The 17,849-nt window shown below is 44.5% G+C and overlaps 6 non-coding genes across 6 annotated transcripts; all 6 read left to right on the top strand.

Moving 5' to 3' along the window:
* The first annotated feature begins 1,058 nt into the window (after nucleotides 1–1,058).
* Nucleotides 1,059–1,141, top strand: trnal-aag (transfer RNA leucine (anticodon AAG)). Its single transcript has one exon. It is a non-coding gene; the product is annotated as a tRNA-Leu (tRNA).
* Nucleotides 1,142–4,231: 3,090 nt separating this feature from the next.
* Nucleotides 4,232–4,314, top strand: trnal-aag (transfer RNA leucine (anticodon AAG)). Its single transcript has one exon. It is a non-coding gene; the product is annotated as a tRNA-Leu (tRNA).
* A 3,090-nt stretch (nucleotides 4,315–7,404) lies between these two features.
* On the top strand, nucleotides 7,405–7,487 carry trnal-aag (transfer RNA leucine (anticodon AAG)). Its single transcript has one exon. It is a non-coding gene; the product is annotated as a tRNA-Leu (tRNA).
* A 2,990-nt stretch (nucleotides 7,488–10,477) lies between these two features.
* Nucleotides 10,478–10,560, top strand: trnal-aag (transfer RNA leucine (anticodon AAG)). Its single transcript has one exon. It is a non-coding gene; the product is annotated as a tRNA-Leu (tRNA).
* Nucleotides 10,561–13,022: 2,462 nt separating this feature from the next.
* trnal-cag (transfer RNA leucine (anticodon CAG)) lies at nucleotides 13,023–13,105 on the top strand. Its single transcript has one exon. It is a non-coding gene; the product is annotated as a tRNA-Leu (tRNA).
* Nucleotides 13,106–15,568: 2,463 nt separating this feature from the next.
* On the top strand, nucleotides 15,569–15,651 carry trnal-cag (transfer RNA leucine (anticodon CAG)). Its single transcript has one exon. It is a non-coding gene; the product is annotated as a tRNA-Leu (tRNA).
* Nucleotides 15,652–17,849: the final 2,198 nt, after the last annotated feature.

Genomic DNA, 17,849 nt, shown 5'->3' with positions numbered 1-17,849 from the left:
AGGTGAGATGGGCATCATCATGCCTCTTGAAATTCCAAATTCTGGAGGCTCATCAGCTATTATGTAAGCAGAGGTGAGAATGCTGATCATTGATGACAGTGCTACTCTTCCTGCTCTTGACGGGCGCATTGTTTTCTTCTCCATTTTACTCGTTGTGGAGTTGTTAGCGGTAACCTTCCCGTAGCAGCGACACCTCTGTGACTGAAAAGACTGCAACGACTGTCGCATTGACTCCAGCCACAATATATGGTCGGGACGACCGCGTGAAGTCATCAACACCGCTCGCTCGAGCCATCACGGCAACGACGCTTGGCCTTTAAAGTGCTGCGTTAAGACCGCAGTTTCCCTTGGAGGCGGGGTTCAAATTCCACTTCTGACAATACAAACTTCTCCAACAGAATGATTTTCACAGGCAAGGCAACCCAAGTTCCCTCCTTGCTTGGCTATGCTACGTTGTATTGCTAAACTGGCACTGTATCGTCTAGTTTAAAGATTATTTCGGCCGTTTTACATCTGAAGAGTTCTTGCTTACAAATGCTTTTTGATAAAGCTTATAGTTAGGGATGGCTCAGGTAATCCTGAAACATCCCATGTTGCCCAAGCTGCTATAGGCTTAGACTGCTGGGGGACCTCATCTGTCACACCTTTCCTCACTTTGCTCTCTTTTTCCCCCTGTTTAATTTCTCAATTTATTTTATGTACACGTGACATTATTGTGGTTATTAAACAACTTAAACAACAGCCAAGACACATGAACAGCACGTAGACCCACATAGTCACTCGAATGATCCCTGGGCCCGCCGACACTCCTCCCCCCCTGGAGGCGTGGGTTCAAATCCCACTTCTGACAAAGCAACCTTCTCCAAGAGAGTTGTTTTCAATGGCAAGGCAACCAAACTTCACTCCATGCTTGGCTATGCTACTGCCTAGCTATTTGTTGTTTGCCTCAGGAGTCCTCTTAAACAACAGCCAATACACTTGAACACCATGCAGATCCACATATTCACTCGAATGATCCCTGGTCCCGCCGACACTATTGTGCAAGAATTCCTTTTATGGTCAGGATGGCCGAGCGGTCTAAAGCGCTGCGTTAAGGTCGCAGTCTCCCCTGGAGGCGTGGGTTCAAATCCCACTTCTGACATTTCACACTTCTCCTGGAGAATGGTTTTCACTGGCAAGGCAAACCACATTTATTCCATGTGTGGCTAGCGCTATATCATCTAGTTTACAGCAACATTCTTTGTGCCGTCATGTTACTCTGATGTCTTAGGACCGCTCTGAATCGCAGGGAAGGGGCTTGGTGCATGAGAATCCTTTGTCCACAACTCAAGTTATTGTTACATATTAACATTTTGGCATGTACTCAACACCACCGTAAAACCTCCTGTTTTTCTGTCATTTTTGTGGAAAAATCGTCTGAAAACAAAACACTGGTCGTGACAAAAAGCCTCGACAGATCGTCCCTGGTATGCAAAGTCATTGTTGGCTTTGGACAAGACAAGAATGAAACCACAGGATTTCTGTTGTTGGACAAAGTACTTGGAAGTGAGCTTTATGGAAGAGTGGTATGAAGGAGAGGTTAGGGGGAAGTCCTTGTTGGCTTTGGACAAGACAAGAATGAAACAACCGGTTTTCTGTTGTTGGACAAGGTACTTGGAAGTGAGCTTTATGGAAGAGTGGTATGAAGGAGAGGTTAGGGGGAAGATAGTCCCTGCAGGCCAGGCTTCTCGTGGTGGCAATACATTTGGTGCCAAGTGAAATGCCTTCCAAAGTGCTTTGATAAAAGCAAACAAGTGTAAGATAGTTGAATATGAGATGACAGCATGTATTGAAGGCTGGTGTAAGAGCTGCTGGTCTTGAGTGATTTGTAAGGGAGGTGACTGTTTGCAAGAGGGAACTTGGCTGATGGTGGGTGAATTAGATTATACTTGGTGGGAGGCATGCGATAAAAGTCCTAGCTCTCCCCGTCGGGGAATCGAACCCCGATCTTCCGCGTGACAGGCGGAGATACTGACCATTATACTAACGAGGAATTTCGATAGCACAGATACAGTCGTCATTTGAAAAGACTACAGTAGCCAAGGAGCGAAATAAGAGTTTTGTGTCCCATTTGAGGTGCCTTTTAAAGGAATGTTTTGAATCACGCAAAGCAATTGAGAAGAAACTAGGCATGATCTGCAGCATGCAAGTGGTGAAAAGGGCTCAACAAGAATCTCATTGTACAGGAATGTGTTTCTAACATGCACTGTATAAATGACAATAAACGCTTGAATCTTGGTGGCAACACCCAGAAATTCTGCCTTGTGGTAGATGTAGGACACTCCGCATCATCAAAACAATAAAAAGTAGAATGTTTGCTCCAGAAGAAGCTAGACTTTTTTTTCCCTTTGCAGTGTTGATAGGTTGTAAATAGATTCTACTTTGGACCCTTATGCAGATTTTTCAAACCCCCGGTACCGTATCATAGGACAACAGGACAGGGCTTTTGACCGAAGCAAACTGGATTCATATCAGGCTATTTGAAGGGGGGCTATTCACATTTAGGCCTAAGATGGGTGAGAATATCAAAACAGTATTCTAAGTACCACATCAGACTATAATGGTGATAACACACCTATTGAAATTTCAACTTCTGCAGTCTCAGCTATTATGTAAGTAATAGGTGAGAATGCTCAGGAATTTGGAGGTGAGATGGGCATCATCATGCCTATTGAAATTTCAACTTCTGGAGGCTGATCAGCTATTATGTAAGTAGAGGTGAGAATGCTTAGGAATTTGGAGGTGAGATGGGCATCATCGTGCCTCTTGAAATTCCAAATTCTGGAGGCTCATCGGCTATTATGTAAGCAGAGGTGAGAATGCTGATCATTGATGACAGTGCTACTCTTCCTGCTCTTGACGGGGGCATTGTTTTCTTCTCCATTTTACTCGTTGTGGAGTTGTTAGCGGTAACCTTCCCGTAGCAGCGACACCTCTGTGACTGAAAAGACTGCAACGACTGTCGCATTGACTCCAGCCACAATATATGGTCGGGACGACCGCGTGAAGTCATCAACACCGCTCGCTCGAGCCATCACGGCAACGACGCTTGGCCTTTAAAGTGCTGCGTTAAGACCGCAGTTTCCCTTGGAGGCGGGGTTCAAATTCCACTTCTGACAATACAAACTTCTCCAACAGAATGATTTTCACAGGCAAGGCAACCCAAGTTCCCTCCTTGCTTGGCTATGCTACGTTGTATTGCTAAACTGGCACTGTATCGTCTAGTTTAAAGATTATTTCGGCCGTTTTACATCTGAAGAGTTCTTGCTTACAAATGCTTTTTGATAAAGCTTATAGTTAGGGATGGCTCAGGTAATCCTGAAACATCCCATGTTGCCCAAGCTGCTATAGGCTTAGACTGCTGGGGGACCTCATCTGTCACACCTTTCCTCACTTTGCTCTCTTTTTCCCCCTTTTTAATTTCTCAAATTATTTTATGTACACGTGACATTATTGTGGTTATTAAACAACTTAAACAACAGCCAAGACACATGAACAGCACGTAGACCCACATAGTCACTCGAATGATCCCTGGGCCCGCCGACACTCCTCCCCCCCTGGAGGCGTGGGTTCAAATCCCACTTCTGACAAAGCAACCTTCTCCAAGAGAATGATTTTCAATGGCAAGGCAACCAAACTTCACTCCATGCTTGGCTATGCTATGTTGTATTGCTATTCTGGCACTGTGTCGTCCAGTTTAAAGATTGTTGCAGCCGTTTTACATCTGAAGAGTTCTTGCTTCCAAATGCTATGCCTACTATTTGTTTGCCTCAGGAGTCCTCTTAAACAACAGCCAATACACTTGAACAGCACGTAGACCCACATAGTCACTCGAAAATCCCTGGGCCCGCCGACACTCCTCCCCCCCTGGAGGCGTGGGTTCAAATCCCACTTCTGACAAAGCAACCTTCTCCAAGAGAATGATTTTCAATGGCAAGGCAACCAAACTTCACTCCTTGCTTGGCTATGCTATGTTGTATTGCTATTCTGGCACTGTGTCGTCCAGTTTAAACATTGTTGCAGCCGTTTTACATCTGAAGAGTTCTTGCTTCCAAATGCTATGCCTACTATTTGTTTGCCTCAGGAGTCCTCTTAAACAACAGCCAATACACTTGAACACCATGCAGATCCACATATTCACTCGAATGATCCCTGGTCCCGCCGACACTATTGTGCAAGAATTCCTTTTATGGTCAGGATGGCCGAGCGGTCTAAAGCGCTGCGTTAAGGTCGCAGTCTCCCCTGGAGGCGTGGGTTCAAATCCCACTTCTGACATTTCACACTTCTCCTGGAGAATGGTTTTCACTGGCAAGGCAAACCACATTTATTCCATGTGTGGCTAGCGCTATATCATCTAGTTTACAGCAACATTCTTTGTGCCGTCATGTTACTCTGATGTCTTAGGACCGCTCTGAATCGCAGGGAAGGGGCTTGGTGCATGAGAATCCTTTGTCCACAACTCAAGTTATTGTTACATATTAACATTTTGGCATGTACTCAACACCACCGTAAAACCTCCTGTTTTTCTGTCATTTTTGTGGAAAAATCGTCTGAAAACAAAACACTGGTCGTGACAAAAAGCCTCGACAGATCGTCCCTGGTATGCAAAGTCATTGTTGGCTTTGGACAAGACAAGAATGAAACCACAGGATTTCTGTTGTTGGACAAAGTACTTGGAAGTGAGCTTTATGGAAGAGTGGTATGAAGGAGAGGTTAGGGGGAAGTCCTTGTTGGCTTTGGACAAGACAAGAATGAAACAACCGGTTTTCTGTTGTTGGACAAGGTACTTGGAAGTGAGCTTTATGGAAGAGTGGTATGAAGGAGAGGTTAGGGGGAAGATAGTCCCTGCAGGCCAGGCTTCTCGTGGTGGCAATACATTTGGTGCCAAGTGAAATGCCTTCCAAAGTGCTTTGATAAAAGCAAACAAGTGTAAGATAGTTGAATATGAGATGACAGCATGTATTGAAGGCTGGTGTAAGAGCTGCTGGTCTTGAGTGATTTGTAAGGGAGGTGACTGTTTGCAAGAGGGAACTTGGCTGATGGTGGGTGAATTAGATTATACTTGGTGGGAGGCATGCGATAAAAGTCCTAGCTCTCCCCGTCGGGGAATCGAACCCCGATCTTCCGCGTGACAGGCGGAGATACTGACCATTATACTAACGAGGAATTTTGATAGCACAGATACAGTCGTCATTTGAAAAGACTACCGTAGCCAAGGAGCGAAATAAGAGTTTTGTGTCCCATTTGAGGTGCCTTTTAAAGGAATGTTTTGAATCACGCAAAGCAATTGAGAAGAAACTAGGCATGATCTGCAGCATGCAAGTGGTGAAAAGGGCTCAACAAGAATCTCATTGTACAGGAATGTGTTTCTAACATGCACTGTATATATGACAATAAACGCTTGAATCTTGGTGGCAACACCCAGAAATTCTGCCTTGTGGTAGATGTAGGACACTCCGCATCATCAAAACAATAAAAAGTAGAATGTTTGCTCCAGAAGAAGCTAGACTTTTTTTTCCCTTTGCAGTGTTGATAGGTTGTAAATAGATTCTACTTTGGACCCTTATGCAGATTTTTCAAACCCCCGGTACCGTATCATAGGACAACAGGACAGGGCTTTTGACCGAAGCAAACTGGATTCATATCAGGCTATTTGAAGGGGGGCTATTCACATTTAGGCCTAAGATGGGTGAGAATATCAAAACAGTATTCTAAGTACCACATCAGACTATAATGGTGATAACACACCTATTGAAATTTCAACTTCTGCAGTCTCAGCTATTATGTAAGTAATAGGTGAGAATGCTCAGGAATTTGGAGGTGAGATGGGCATCATCATGCCTATTGAAATTTCAACTTCTGGAGGCTGATCAGCTATTATGTAAGTAGAGGTGAGAATGCTTAGGAATTTGGAGGTGAGATGGGCATCATCATGCCTCTTGAAATTCCAAATTCTGGAGGCTCATCAGCTATTATGTAAGCAGAGGTGAGAATGCTGATCATTGATGACAGTGCTACTCTTCCTGCTCTTGACGGGCGCATTGTTTTCTTCTCCATTTTACTCGTTGTGGAGTTGTTAGCGGTAACCTTCCCGTAGCAGCGACACCTCTGTGACTGAAAAGACTGCAACGACTGTCGAATTGACTCCAGCCACAATATATGGTCGGGACGACCGCGTGAAGTCATCAACACCGCTCGCTCGAGCCATCACGGCAACGACGCTTGGCCTTTAAAGTGCTGCGTTAAGACCGCAGTTTCCCTTGGAGGCGGGGTTCAAATTCCACTTCTGACAATACAAACTTCTCCAACAGAATGATTTTCACAGGCAAGGCAACCCAAGTTCCCTCCTTGCTTGGCTATGCTACGTTGTATTGCTAAACTGGCACTGTATCGCCTAGTTTAAAGATTATTGCGGCCGTTTTACATCTGAAGAGTTCTTGCTTCCAAATGCTTTTTGATAAAGCTTATAGTTAGGGATGGCTCAGGTAATCCTGAAACATCCCATGTTGCCCAAGCTGCTATAGGCTTAGACTGCTGGGGGACCTCATCTGTCACACCTTTCCTCACTTTGCTCTCTTTTTCCCCCTTTTTAATTTCTCAATTTATTTTATGTACACGTGACATTATTGTGGTTATTAAACAACTTAAACAACAGCCAAGACACATGAACAGCACGTAGACCCACATAGTCACTCGAATGATCCCTGGGCCCACCGACACTCCTCCCCCCCTGGAGGCGTGGGCTCAAATCCCACTTCTGACAAAGCAACCTTCTCCAAGAGAGTTGTTTTCACTGGCAAGGCAACCAAACTTCACTCCATGCTTGGCTATGCTATGTTGTATTGCTATTCTGGCACTGTGTCGTCCAGTTTAAAGATTGTTGCAGCCGTTTTACATCTGAAGAGTTCTTGCTTCCAAATGCTATGCCTACTATTTGTTTGCCTCAGGAGTCCTCTTAAACAACAGCCAATACACTTGAACAGCACGTAGACCCACATAGTCACTCGAAAATCCCTGGGCCCGCCGACACTCCTCCCCCCCTGGAGGCGTGGGTTCAAATCCCACTTCTGACAAAGCAACCTTCTCCAAGAGAATGATTTTCAATGGCAAGGCAACCAAACTTCACTCCTTGCTTGGCTATGCTATGTTGTATTGCTATTCTGGCACTGTGTCGTCCAGTTTAAACATTGTTGCAGCCGTTTTACATCTGAAGAGTTCTTGCTTCCAAATGCTATGCCTACTATTTGTTTGCCTCAGGAGTCCTCTTAAACAACAGCCAATACACTTGAACACCATGCAGATCCACATATTCACTCGAATGATCCCTGGTCCCGCCGACACTATTGTGCAAGAATTCCTTTTATGGTCAGGATGGCCGAGCGGTCTAAAGCGCTGCGTTAAGGTCGCAGTCTCCCCTGGAGGCGTGGGTTCAAATCCCACTTCTGACATTTCACACTTCTCCTGGAGAATGGTTTTCACTGGGAAGGCAAACCACATTTATTCCATGTGTGGCTAGCGCTATATCATCTAGTTTACAGCAACATTCTTTGTGCCGTCATGTTACTCTGATGTCTTAGGACCGCTCTGAATCGCAGGGAAGGGGCTTGGTGCATGAGAATCCTTTGTCCACAACTCAAGTTATTGTTACATATTAACATTTTGGCATGTACTCAACACCACCGTAAAACCTCCTGTTTTTCTGTCATTTTTGTGGAAAAATCGTCTGAAAACAAAACACTGGTCGTGACAAAAAGCCTCGACAGATCGTCCCTGGTATGCAAAGTCATTGTTGGCTTTGGACAAGACAAGAATGAAACCACAGGATTTCTGTTGTTGGACAAAGTACTTGGAAGTGAGCTTTATGGAAGAGTGGTATGAAGGAGAGGTTAGGGGGAAGTCCTTGTTGGCTTTGGACAAGACAAGAATGAAACAACCGGTTTTCTGTTGTTGGACAAGGTACTTGGAAGTGAGCTTTATGGAAGAGTGGTATGAAGGAGAGGTTAGGGGGAAGATAGTCCCTGCAGGCCAGGCTTCTCGTGGTGGCAATACATTTGGTGCCAAGTGAAATGCCTTCCAAAGTGCTTTGATAAAAGCAAACAAGTGTAAGATAGTTGAATATGAGATGACAGCATGTATTGAAGGCTGGTGTAAGAGCTGCTGGTCTTGAGTGATTTGTAAGGGAGGTGACTGTTTGCAAGAGGGAACTTGGCTGATGGTGGGTGAATTAGATTATACTTGGTGGGAGGCATGCGATAAAAGTCCTAGCTCTCCCCGTCGGGGAATCGAACCCCGATCTTCCGCGTGACAGGCGGAGATACTGACCATTATACTAACGAGGAATTTCGATAGCACAGATACAGTCGTCATTTGAAAAGACTACCGTAGCCAAGGAGCGAAATAAGAGTTTTGTGTCCCATTTGAGGTGCCTTTTAAAGGAATGTTTTGAATCACGCAAAGCAATTGAGAAGAAACTAGGCATGATCTGCAGCATGCAAGTGGTGAAAAGGGCTCAACAAGAATCTCATTGTACAGGAATGTGTTTCTAACATGCACTGTATATATGACAATAAACGCTTGAATCTTGGTGGCAACACCCAGAAATTCTGCCTTGTGGTAGATGTAGGACACTCCGCATCATCAAAACAATAAAAAGTAGAATGTTTGCTCCAGAAGAAGCTAGACTTTTTTTTCCCTTTGCAGTGTTGATAGGTTGTAAATAGATTCTACTTTGGACCCTTATGCAGATTTTTCAAACCCCCGGTACCGTATCATAGGACAACAGGACAGGGCTTTTGACCGAAGCAAACTGGATTCATATCAGGCTATTTGAAGGGGGGCTATTCACATTTAGGCCTAAGATGGGTGAGAATATCAAAACAGTATTCTAAGTACCACATCAGACTATAATGGTGATAACACACCTATTGAAATTTCAACTTCTGCAGTCTCAGCTATTATGTAAGTAATAGGTGAGAATGCTCAGGAATTTGGAGGTGAGATGGGCATCATCATGCCTATTGAAATTTCAACTTCTGGAGGCTGATCAGCTATTATGTAAGTAGAGGTGAGAATGCTGATCATTGATGACAGTGCTACTCTTCCTGCTCTTGACGGGCGCATTGTTTTCTTCTCCATTTTACTCGTTGTGGAGTTGTTAGCGGTAACCTTCCCGTAGCAGCGACACCTCTGTGACTGAAAAGACTGCAACGACTGTCGAATTGACTCCAGCCACAATATATGGTCGGGACGACCGCGTGAAGTCATCAACACCGCTCGCTCGAGCCATCACGGCAACGACGCTTGGCCTTTAAAGTGCTGCGTTAAGACCGCAGTTTCCCTTGGAGGCGGGGTTCAAATTCCACTTCTGACAATACAAACTTCTCCAACAGAATGATTTTCACAGGCAAGGCAACCCAAGTTCCCTCCTTGCTTGGCTATGCTACGTTGTATTGCTAAACTGGCACTGTATCGCCTAGTTTAAAGATTATTGCGGCCGTTTTACATCTGAAGAGTTCTTGCTTCCAAATGCTTTTTGATAAAGCTTATAGTTAGGGATGGCTCAGGTAATCCTGAAACATCCCATGTTGCCCAAGCTGCTATAGGCTTAGACTGCTGGGGGACCTCATCTGTCAGACCTTTCCTCACTTTGCTCTCTTTTTCCCCCTTTTTAATTTCTCAATTTATTTTATGTACACGTGACATTATTGTGGTTATTAAACAACTTAAACAACAGCCAAGACACATGAACAGCACGTAGACCCACATAGTCACTCGAATGATCCCTGGGCCCACCGACACTCCTCCCCCCCTGGAGGCGTGGGCTCAAATCCCACTTCTGACAAAGCAACCTTCTCCAAGAGAGTTGTTTTCACTGGCAAGGCAACCCAACTTCACTCCTTGCTTGGCTATGTTGTATTGCTATTCTGGCACTGTGTTGTCCAGTTTAAACATTGTTGCAGCCGTTTTACATCTGAAGAGTTCTTGCTTCCAAATGCTATGCCTACTATTTGTTTGCCTCAGGAGTCCTCTTAAACAACAGCCAATACACTTGAACAGCACGTAGACCCACATAGTCACTCGAAAATCCCTGGGCCCGCCGACACTCCTCCCCCCCTGGAGGCGTGGGTTCAAATCCCACTTCTGACAAAGCAACCTTCTCCAAGAGAATGATTTTCAATGGCAAGGCAACCAAACTTCACTCCTTGCTTGGCTATGCTATGTTGTATTGCTATTCTGGCACTGTGTCGTCCAGTTTAAAGATTGTTGCAGCCGTTTTACATCTGAAGAGTTCTTGCTTCCAAATGCTATGCCTACTATTTGTTTGCCTCAGGAGTCCTCTTAAACAACAGCCAATACACTTGAACACCATGCAGATCCACATATTCACTCGAATGATCCCTGGGCCCGCCGACACTATTGTGCATGAATTCCTTTTATGGTCAGGATGGCCGAGCGGTCTAAGGCGCTGCGTTAAGGTCGCAGTCTCCCCTGGAGGCGTGGGTTCAAATCCCACTTCTGACATTTCACACTTCTCCTGGAGAATGGTTTTCACTGGCAAGGCAGACCACATTTACTCCATGCGTGGCTAGCGCTATATCATCTAGTTTACAGCAACATTCTTTGTGCCGTCATGTTACTCTGATGTCTTAGGACCGCTCTGAATCGCAGGGAAGGGGCTTGGTGCATGAGAATCCTTTGTCCACAACTCAAGTTATTGTTACATATTAACATTTTGGCATGTACTCAACACCACCGTAAAACTTCCTGTTTTTCTGTCATTTTTGAGGAAAAATCGTCTGAAAACAAAACACTGGTCGTGACAAAAGACCTCGACAGATCGTCCCTGGTATGCAAAGTCATTGTTGGCTTTGGACAAGACAAGAATGAAACCACAGGATTTCTGTTGTTGGACAAAGTACTTGGAAGTGAGCTTTATGGAAGAGTGGTATGAAGGAGAGGTTAGGGGGAAGTCCTTGTTGGCTTTGGACAAGACAAGAATGAAACAACAGGTCTTCTGTTGTTGGACAAGGTACTTGGAAGTGAGCTTTATGGAAGAGTCTTATGAAGGAGAGGTTAGGGGGAAGATAGAGGTCCCTGCAGGCCAGGCTTCTCGTGGTGGCAATACATGTGGTGCCAAGTGAAATGCCTTCCAAAGTGCTTTGATAAAAGCAAACAAGTGTAAGATAGTTGAATATGAGATGACAGCATGTATTGAAGGCTGGTGTAAGAGCTGCTGGTCTTGAGTGATTTGTAAGGGAGGTGACTGTTTGCAAGAGGGAACTTGGCTGATGGTGGGTGAATTAGATTATACTTGGTGGGAGGCATGTGATAGAAGTCCTAGCTCTCCCCGTCGGGGAATCGAACCCCGATCTTCCGCGTGACAGGCGGAGATACTGACCATTATACTAACGAGGAATTTCGATGGGACAGATACAGTCGTCATTTGAAAAGACTACCGTAGCCAATGAGCGAAATAAGAGTTTTGTGTCCCATTTGAGGTGCCTTTTAAAGGAATGTTTTGAATCACGCAAAGCAATTGAGAAGAAACTAGGCATGATCTGCAGCATGCAAGTGGTGAAAAGGGCTCAACAAGAATCTCATTGTACAGGAATGTGTTTCTAACATGCACTGTATATATGACAATAAACGCTTGAATCTTGGTGGCAACACCCAGAAATTCTGCCTTGTGGTAGATGTAGGACACTCCGCATCATCAAAACAATAAAAAGTAGAATGTTTGCTCCAGAAGAAGCTAGACTTTTTTTTTTCCCTTTGCAGTGTTGATAAGTTGTAAATAGATTCTACTTTGGACCCTTATGCAGATTTTTCAAACCCCCGGTACCGTATCATAGGACAACAGGACAGGGCTTTTGACCGAAGCAAACTGGATTCATATCAGGCTATTTGAAGGGGGGCTATTCACATTTAGGCCTAAGATGGGTGAGAATATCAAAACAGTATTCTAAGTACCACATCAGACTATAATGGTGATAACACACCTATTGAAATTTCAACTTCTGCAGTCTCAGCTATTATGTAAGTAATGGGTGAGAATGCTCAGGAATTTGGAGGTGAGATGGGCATCATCATGCCTCTTGAAATTTCAACTTCTGGAGGCTGATCAGCTATTATGTAAGTAATGGGTGAGAATGCTTAGGAATTTGGAGGTGAGATGGGCATCATCATGCCTCTTGAAATTTCAAATTCTGGAGGCTCATCAGCTATTATGTAAGCAGAGGTGAGAATGCTGATCATTGATGACAGTGCTACTCTTCCTGCTCTTGTTTTCTTCTCCATTTTCCTCGTTGTGGAGTCGTTAGCGGTAACCTTCCCGTAGCAGCGACACCTCTGTGACTGAAAAGACTGCAACGACTGGCGCATCGACTCCAGCCACAATATATGGTCGGAACGACAGCGTGAAGTCAACAACAACGCTCGCTCGAGCCATCACGGCAACGACGCTTGGCCTTTAAAGTGCTGCGTTAAGACCGCAGTTTCCCTTGGAGGCGGGGTTCAAATTCCACTTATGACATTGCAAACTTCTCTACCAGAATTATTTTTACTGGCAAGGCAACCCAAGTTCACTCCTTGCTTGGCTATGCTACGTTGTATTGCTAAACTGGCACTGTATCGTCTAGTTTAAAGATTATTGCGGCCATTTTACATCTGAAGATTTCTTGCTTCCAAATGCTTTTTGATAAAGCTTATAGTTAGGGATGGCTCAGGTAATCCTGAAACATCCCATGTTGCCCAAGCTGCTATAGGCTTAGACTGCTGGGGGACCTCATCTGTCACACCTTTCCTCACTTTGCTCTCTTTTTCCCCCTGTTTAATTTTTCAAATGATTTTATGTACACGTGACATTATTGTGGTTATTAAACAACTTAAACAACAGCCAAGACACATGAACAGCACGTAGACCCACATATTCACTCGAATGATCCCTGGGCCCGCCGACAATAAGTGCAAGTCTCTTTTTTGCGGTCAGGATGGCCGAGCGGTCTAAGGCGCTGCGTTCAGGTCGCAGTCTCCCCTGGAGGCGTGGGTTCAAATCCCACTTCTGACAAAGCAACCTTCTCCAAGAGAATGGTTTTCACTGGCAAAGGCAACCCAACTTCACTCCTTGCTTGGCTAGCGCTATATCATCTAGTTTACAGCAACATTCTTTGTGCCATCATGTTACTCTGAAGTCTTATGACCGCTCTGAATCGCAGGGAAGGGGCTTTGTGCATGAGAATCCTTTGTCCACAACTCAAGTTATTGTTACATATTAACATTTTGGCATGTACTCAACACCACCGTAAAACCTCCTGTTTTTCAGTCATTTTTGTGGAAAAATCGTCTGAAAACAAAACACTGGTCGTGACAAAAGACCTCGACAGATCGTCCCTGGTATGCAAAGTCCTTCTTGGCTTTGGACAAGACAAGAATGAAACCACAGGTTTTCTGTTGTTGGACAAAGTACTTGGAAGTGAGCTTTATGGAAGAGTGGTATGAAGGAGAGGTTAGGGGGAAGTCCTTGTTGGCTTTGGACAAGACAAGAATGAAACAACAGGTCTTCTGTTGTTGGACAAGGTACTTGGAAGTGAGCTTTATGGAAGAGTCTTATGAAGGAGAGGTTAGGGGGAAGATAGAGGTCCCTGCAGGCCAGGCTTCTCGTGGTGGCAATACATGTGGTGCCAAGTGAAATGCCTTCCAAAGTGCTTTGATAAAAGCAAACAAGTGTAAGATAGTTGAATATGAGATGACAGCATGTATAGAAGGCTGGTGTAAGAGCTGCTGGTCTTGAGTGATTTGTAAGGGAGGTGACTGTTTGCAAGAGGGAACTTGGCTGATGGTGGGTGAATTAGATTATACTTGGTGGGAGGCATGTGATAAAAGTCCTAGCTCTCCCCGTCGGGGAATCGAACCCCGATCTTCCGCGTGACAGGCGGAGATACTGACCATTATACTAACGAGGAATTTCGATGGGACAGATACAGTCGTCATTTGAAAAGACTACCGTAGCCAATGAGCGAAATAAGAGTTTTGTGTCCCATTTGAGGTGCCTTTTAAAGGAATGTTTTGAATCACGCAAAGCAATTGAGAAGAAACTAGGCATGATCTGCAGCATGCAAGTGGTGAAAAGGGCTCAACAAGAATCTCATTGTACAGGAATGTGTTTCTAACATGCACTGTATATATGACAATAAACGCTTGAATCTTGGTGGCAACACCCAGAAATTCTGCCTTGTGGTAGATGTAGGACACTCCGCATCATCAAAACAATAAAAAGTAGAATGTTTGCTCCAGAAGAAGCTAGACTTTTTTTTTTCCCTTTGCAGTGTTGATAAGTTGTAAATAGATACTACTTTGGACCCTTATGCAGATTTTTCAAACCCCCGGTACCGTATCATAGGACAACAGGACAGGGCTTTTGACCGAAGCAAACTGGATTCATATCAGGCTATTTGAAGGGGGGCTATTCACATTTAGGCCTAAGATGGGTGAGAATATCAAAACAGTATTCTAAGTACCACATCAGACTATAATGGTGATAACACACCTATTGAAATTTCAACTTCTGCAGTCTCAGCTATTATGTAAGTAATGGGTGAGAATGCTCAGGAATTTGGAGGTGAGATGGGCATCATCATGCCTCTTGAAATTTCAACTTCTGGAGGCTGATCAGCTATTATGTAAGTAATGGGTGAGAATGCTTAGGAATTTGGAGGTGAGATGGGCATCATCATGCCTCTTGAAATTTCAAATTCTGGAGGCTCATCAGCTATTATGTAAGCAGAGGTGAGAATGCTGATCATTGATGACAGTGCTACTCTTCCTGCTCTTGTTTTCTTCTCCATTTTCCTCGTTGTGGAGTCGTTAGCGGTAACCTTCCCGTAGCAGCGACACCTCTGTGACTGAAAAGACTGCAACGACTGGCGCATCGACTCCAGCCACAATATATGGTCGGAACGACAGCGTGAAGTCAACAACAACGCTCGCTCGAGCCATCACGGCAACGACGCTTGGCCTTTAAAGTGCTGCGTTAAGACCGCAGTTTCCCTTGGAGGCGGGGTTCAAATTCCACTTATGACATTGCAAACTTCTCTACCAGAATTATTTTTACTGGCAAGGCAACCCAAGTTCACTCCTTGCTTGGCTATGCTACGTTGTATTGCTAAACTGGCACTGTATCGTCTAGTTTAAAGATTATTGCGGCCATTTTACATCTGAAGATTTCTTGCTTCCAAATGCTTTTTGATAAAGCTTATAGTTAGGGATGGCTCAGGTAATCCTGAAACATCCCATGTTGCCCAAGCTGCTATAGGCTTAGACTGCTGGGGGACCTCATCTGTCACACCTTTCCTCACTTTGCTCTCTTTTTCCCCCTTTTTAATTTTTCAAATGATTTTATGTACACGTGACATTATTGTGGTTATTAAACAACTTAAACAACAGCCAAGACACATGAACAGCACGTAGACCCACATATTCACTCGAATGATCCCTGGGCCCGCCGACAATAAGTGCAAGTCTTTTTTTTGCGGTCAGGATGGCCGAGCGGTCTAAGGCGCTGCGTTCAGGTTGCAGTCTCCCCTGGAGGCGTGGGTTCAAATCCCACTTCTGACAAAGCAACCTTCTCTGAGAGAATGGTTTTCACTGGCAAGGCAACCCAACTTCACTCCTTGCTTGGCTAGCGCTATATCATCTAGTTTACAGCAACATTCTTTGTGCCATCATGTTACTCTGAAGTCTTATGACCGCTCTGAATCGCAGGGAAGGGGCTTTGTGCATGAGAATCCTTTGTCCACAACTCAAGTTATTGTTACATATTAACATTTTGGCATGTACTCAACACCACCGTAAAACCTCCTGTTTTTCAGTCATTTTTGTGGAAAAATCGTCTGAAAAAAAAACACTGGTCGTGACAAAAGACCTCGACAGATCATCCCTGGTATGCAAAGTCATTGTTGGCTTTGGACAAGACAAGAATGAAACCACAGGATTTCTGTTGTTGGACAAAGTACTTGGAAGTGAGCTTTATGGAAGAGTGGTATGAAGGAGAGGTTAGGGGGAAGTCCTTGTTGGCTTTGGACAAGACAAGAATGAAACAACAGGTCTTCTGTTGTTGGACAAGGTACTTGGAAGTGAGCTTTATGGAAGAGTCTTATGAAGGAGAGGTTAGGGGGAAGATAGAGGTCCCTGCAGGCCAGGCTTCTCGTGGTGGCAATACATTTGGCGCCAAGTGAAATGCCTTCCAAAGTGCTTTGATAAAAGCAAACAAGTGTAAGATAGTTGAATATGAGATGACAGCATGTATTGAAGGCTGGTGTAAGAGCTGCTGGTCTTGAGTGATTTGTAAGGGAGGTGACTGTTTGCAAGAGGGAACTTGGCTGATGGTGGGTGAATTAGATTATACTTGGTGGGAGGCATGTGATAAAAGTGCTAGCTCTCCCCGTCGGGGAATCAAACCCCGATCTTCTGCGTGACAGGCGGAGATACTGACCATTATACTAAGGAGGAATTTCGATGGGACAGATACAGTCGTCATTTGAAAAGACTACCGTAGCCAATGAGCGAAATAAGAGTTTTGTGTCCCATTTGAGGTGCCTTTTAAAGGAATGTTTTGAATCACGCAAAGCAATTGAGAAGAAACTAGGCATGATCTGCAGCATGCAAGTGGTGAAAAGGGCTCAACAAGAATCTCATTGTACAGGAATGTGTTTCTAACATGCACTGTATATATGACAATAAACGCTTGAATCTTGAATCTTGGTGGCAACACCCAGAAATTCTGCCTTGTGGTAGATGTAGGACACTCCGCATCATCAAAACAATAAAAAGTAGAATGTTTGCTCCAGAAGAAGCTCGACTTTTTTTTTCCCTTTGCAGTGTTGATAAGTTGTAAATAGATTCTACTTTGGACCCTTATGCAGATTTTTCAAACCCCCGGTACAGTATCATAGGACAACAGGACAGGGCTTTTGACCGAAGCAAACTGGATTCATATCAGGCTATTTGAAGGGGGGCTATTCACATTTAGGCCTAAGATGGGTGAGAATATCAAAACAGTATTCTAAGTACCACATCAGACTATAATGGTGATAACACACCTATTGAAATTTCAACTTCTGCAGTCTCAGCTATTATGTAAGTAATGGGTGAGAATGCTCAGGAATTTGGAGGTGAGATGGGCATCATCATGCCTCTTGAAATTTCAACTTCTGGAGGCTGATCAGCTATTATGTAAGTAATGGGTGAGAATGCTTAGGAATTTGGAGGTGAGATGGGCATCATCATGCCTCTTGAAATTTCAAATTCTGGAGGCTCATCAGCTATTATGTAAGCAGAGGTGAGAATGCTGATCATTGATGACAGTGCTACTCTTCCTGCTCTTGTTTTCTTCTCCATTTTCCTCGTTGTGGAGTCGTTAGCGGTAACCTTCCCGTAGCAGCGACACCTCTGTGACTGAAAAGACTGCAACGACTGGCGCATCGACTCCAGCCACAATATATGGTCGGAACGACAGCGTGAAGTCAACAACACCGCTCGCTCGAGCCATCATGGCAACGACGCTTGGCCTTTAAAGTGCTGCATTAAGACCGCAGTTTCCCTTGGAGGCGGGGTTCAAATTCCACTTCTGACATTGCAAACTTCTCCAACAGAATGATTTTTACTGGCAAGGCAACCCAAGTTCACTCCTTGCTTGGCTATGCTACGTTGCATTGCTAAACTGGCACTGTATCGTCTAGTTTAAAGATTATTGTGGCCGTTTTACATCTGAAGAGTTCTTGCTTCCAAATGCTTTTTGATAAAGCTTATAGTTA

The sequence above is a fragment of the Leuresthes tenuis genome, unplaced genomic scaffold (genome assembly GCF_036924035.1).
Source record: "Leuresthes tenuis unplaced genomic scaffold, fLeuTen1.0.hap1 SCAF_12, whole genome shotgun sequence".
NCBI classification, from domain to species: domain Eukaryota; kingdom Metazoa; phylum Chordata; class Actinopteri; order Atheriniformes; family Atherinopsidae; genus Leuresthes; species Leuresthes tenuis.
The sequence above is the reverse complement of the archived record's forward strand: the minus strand, read 5'-3'. Positions and strand labels throughout refer to the sequence as shown.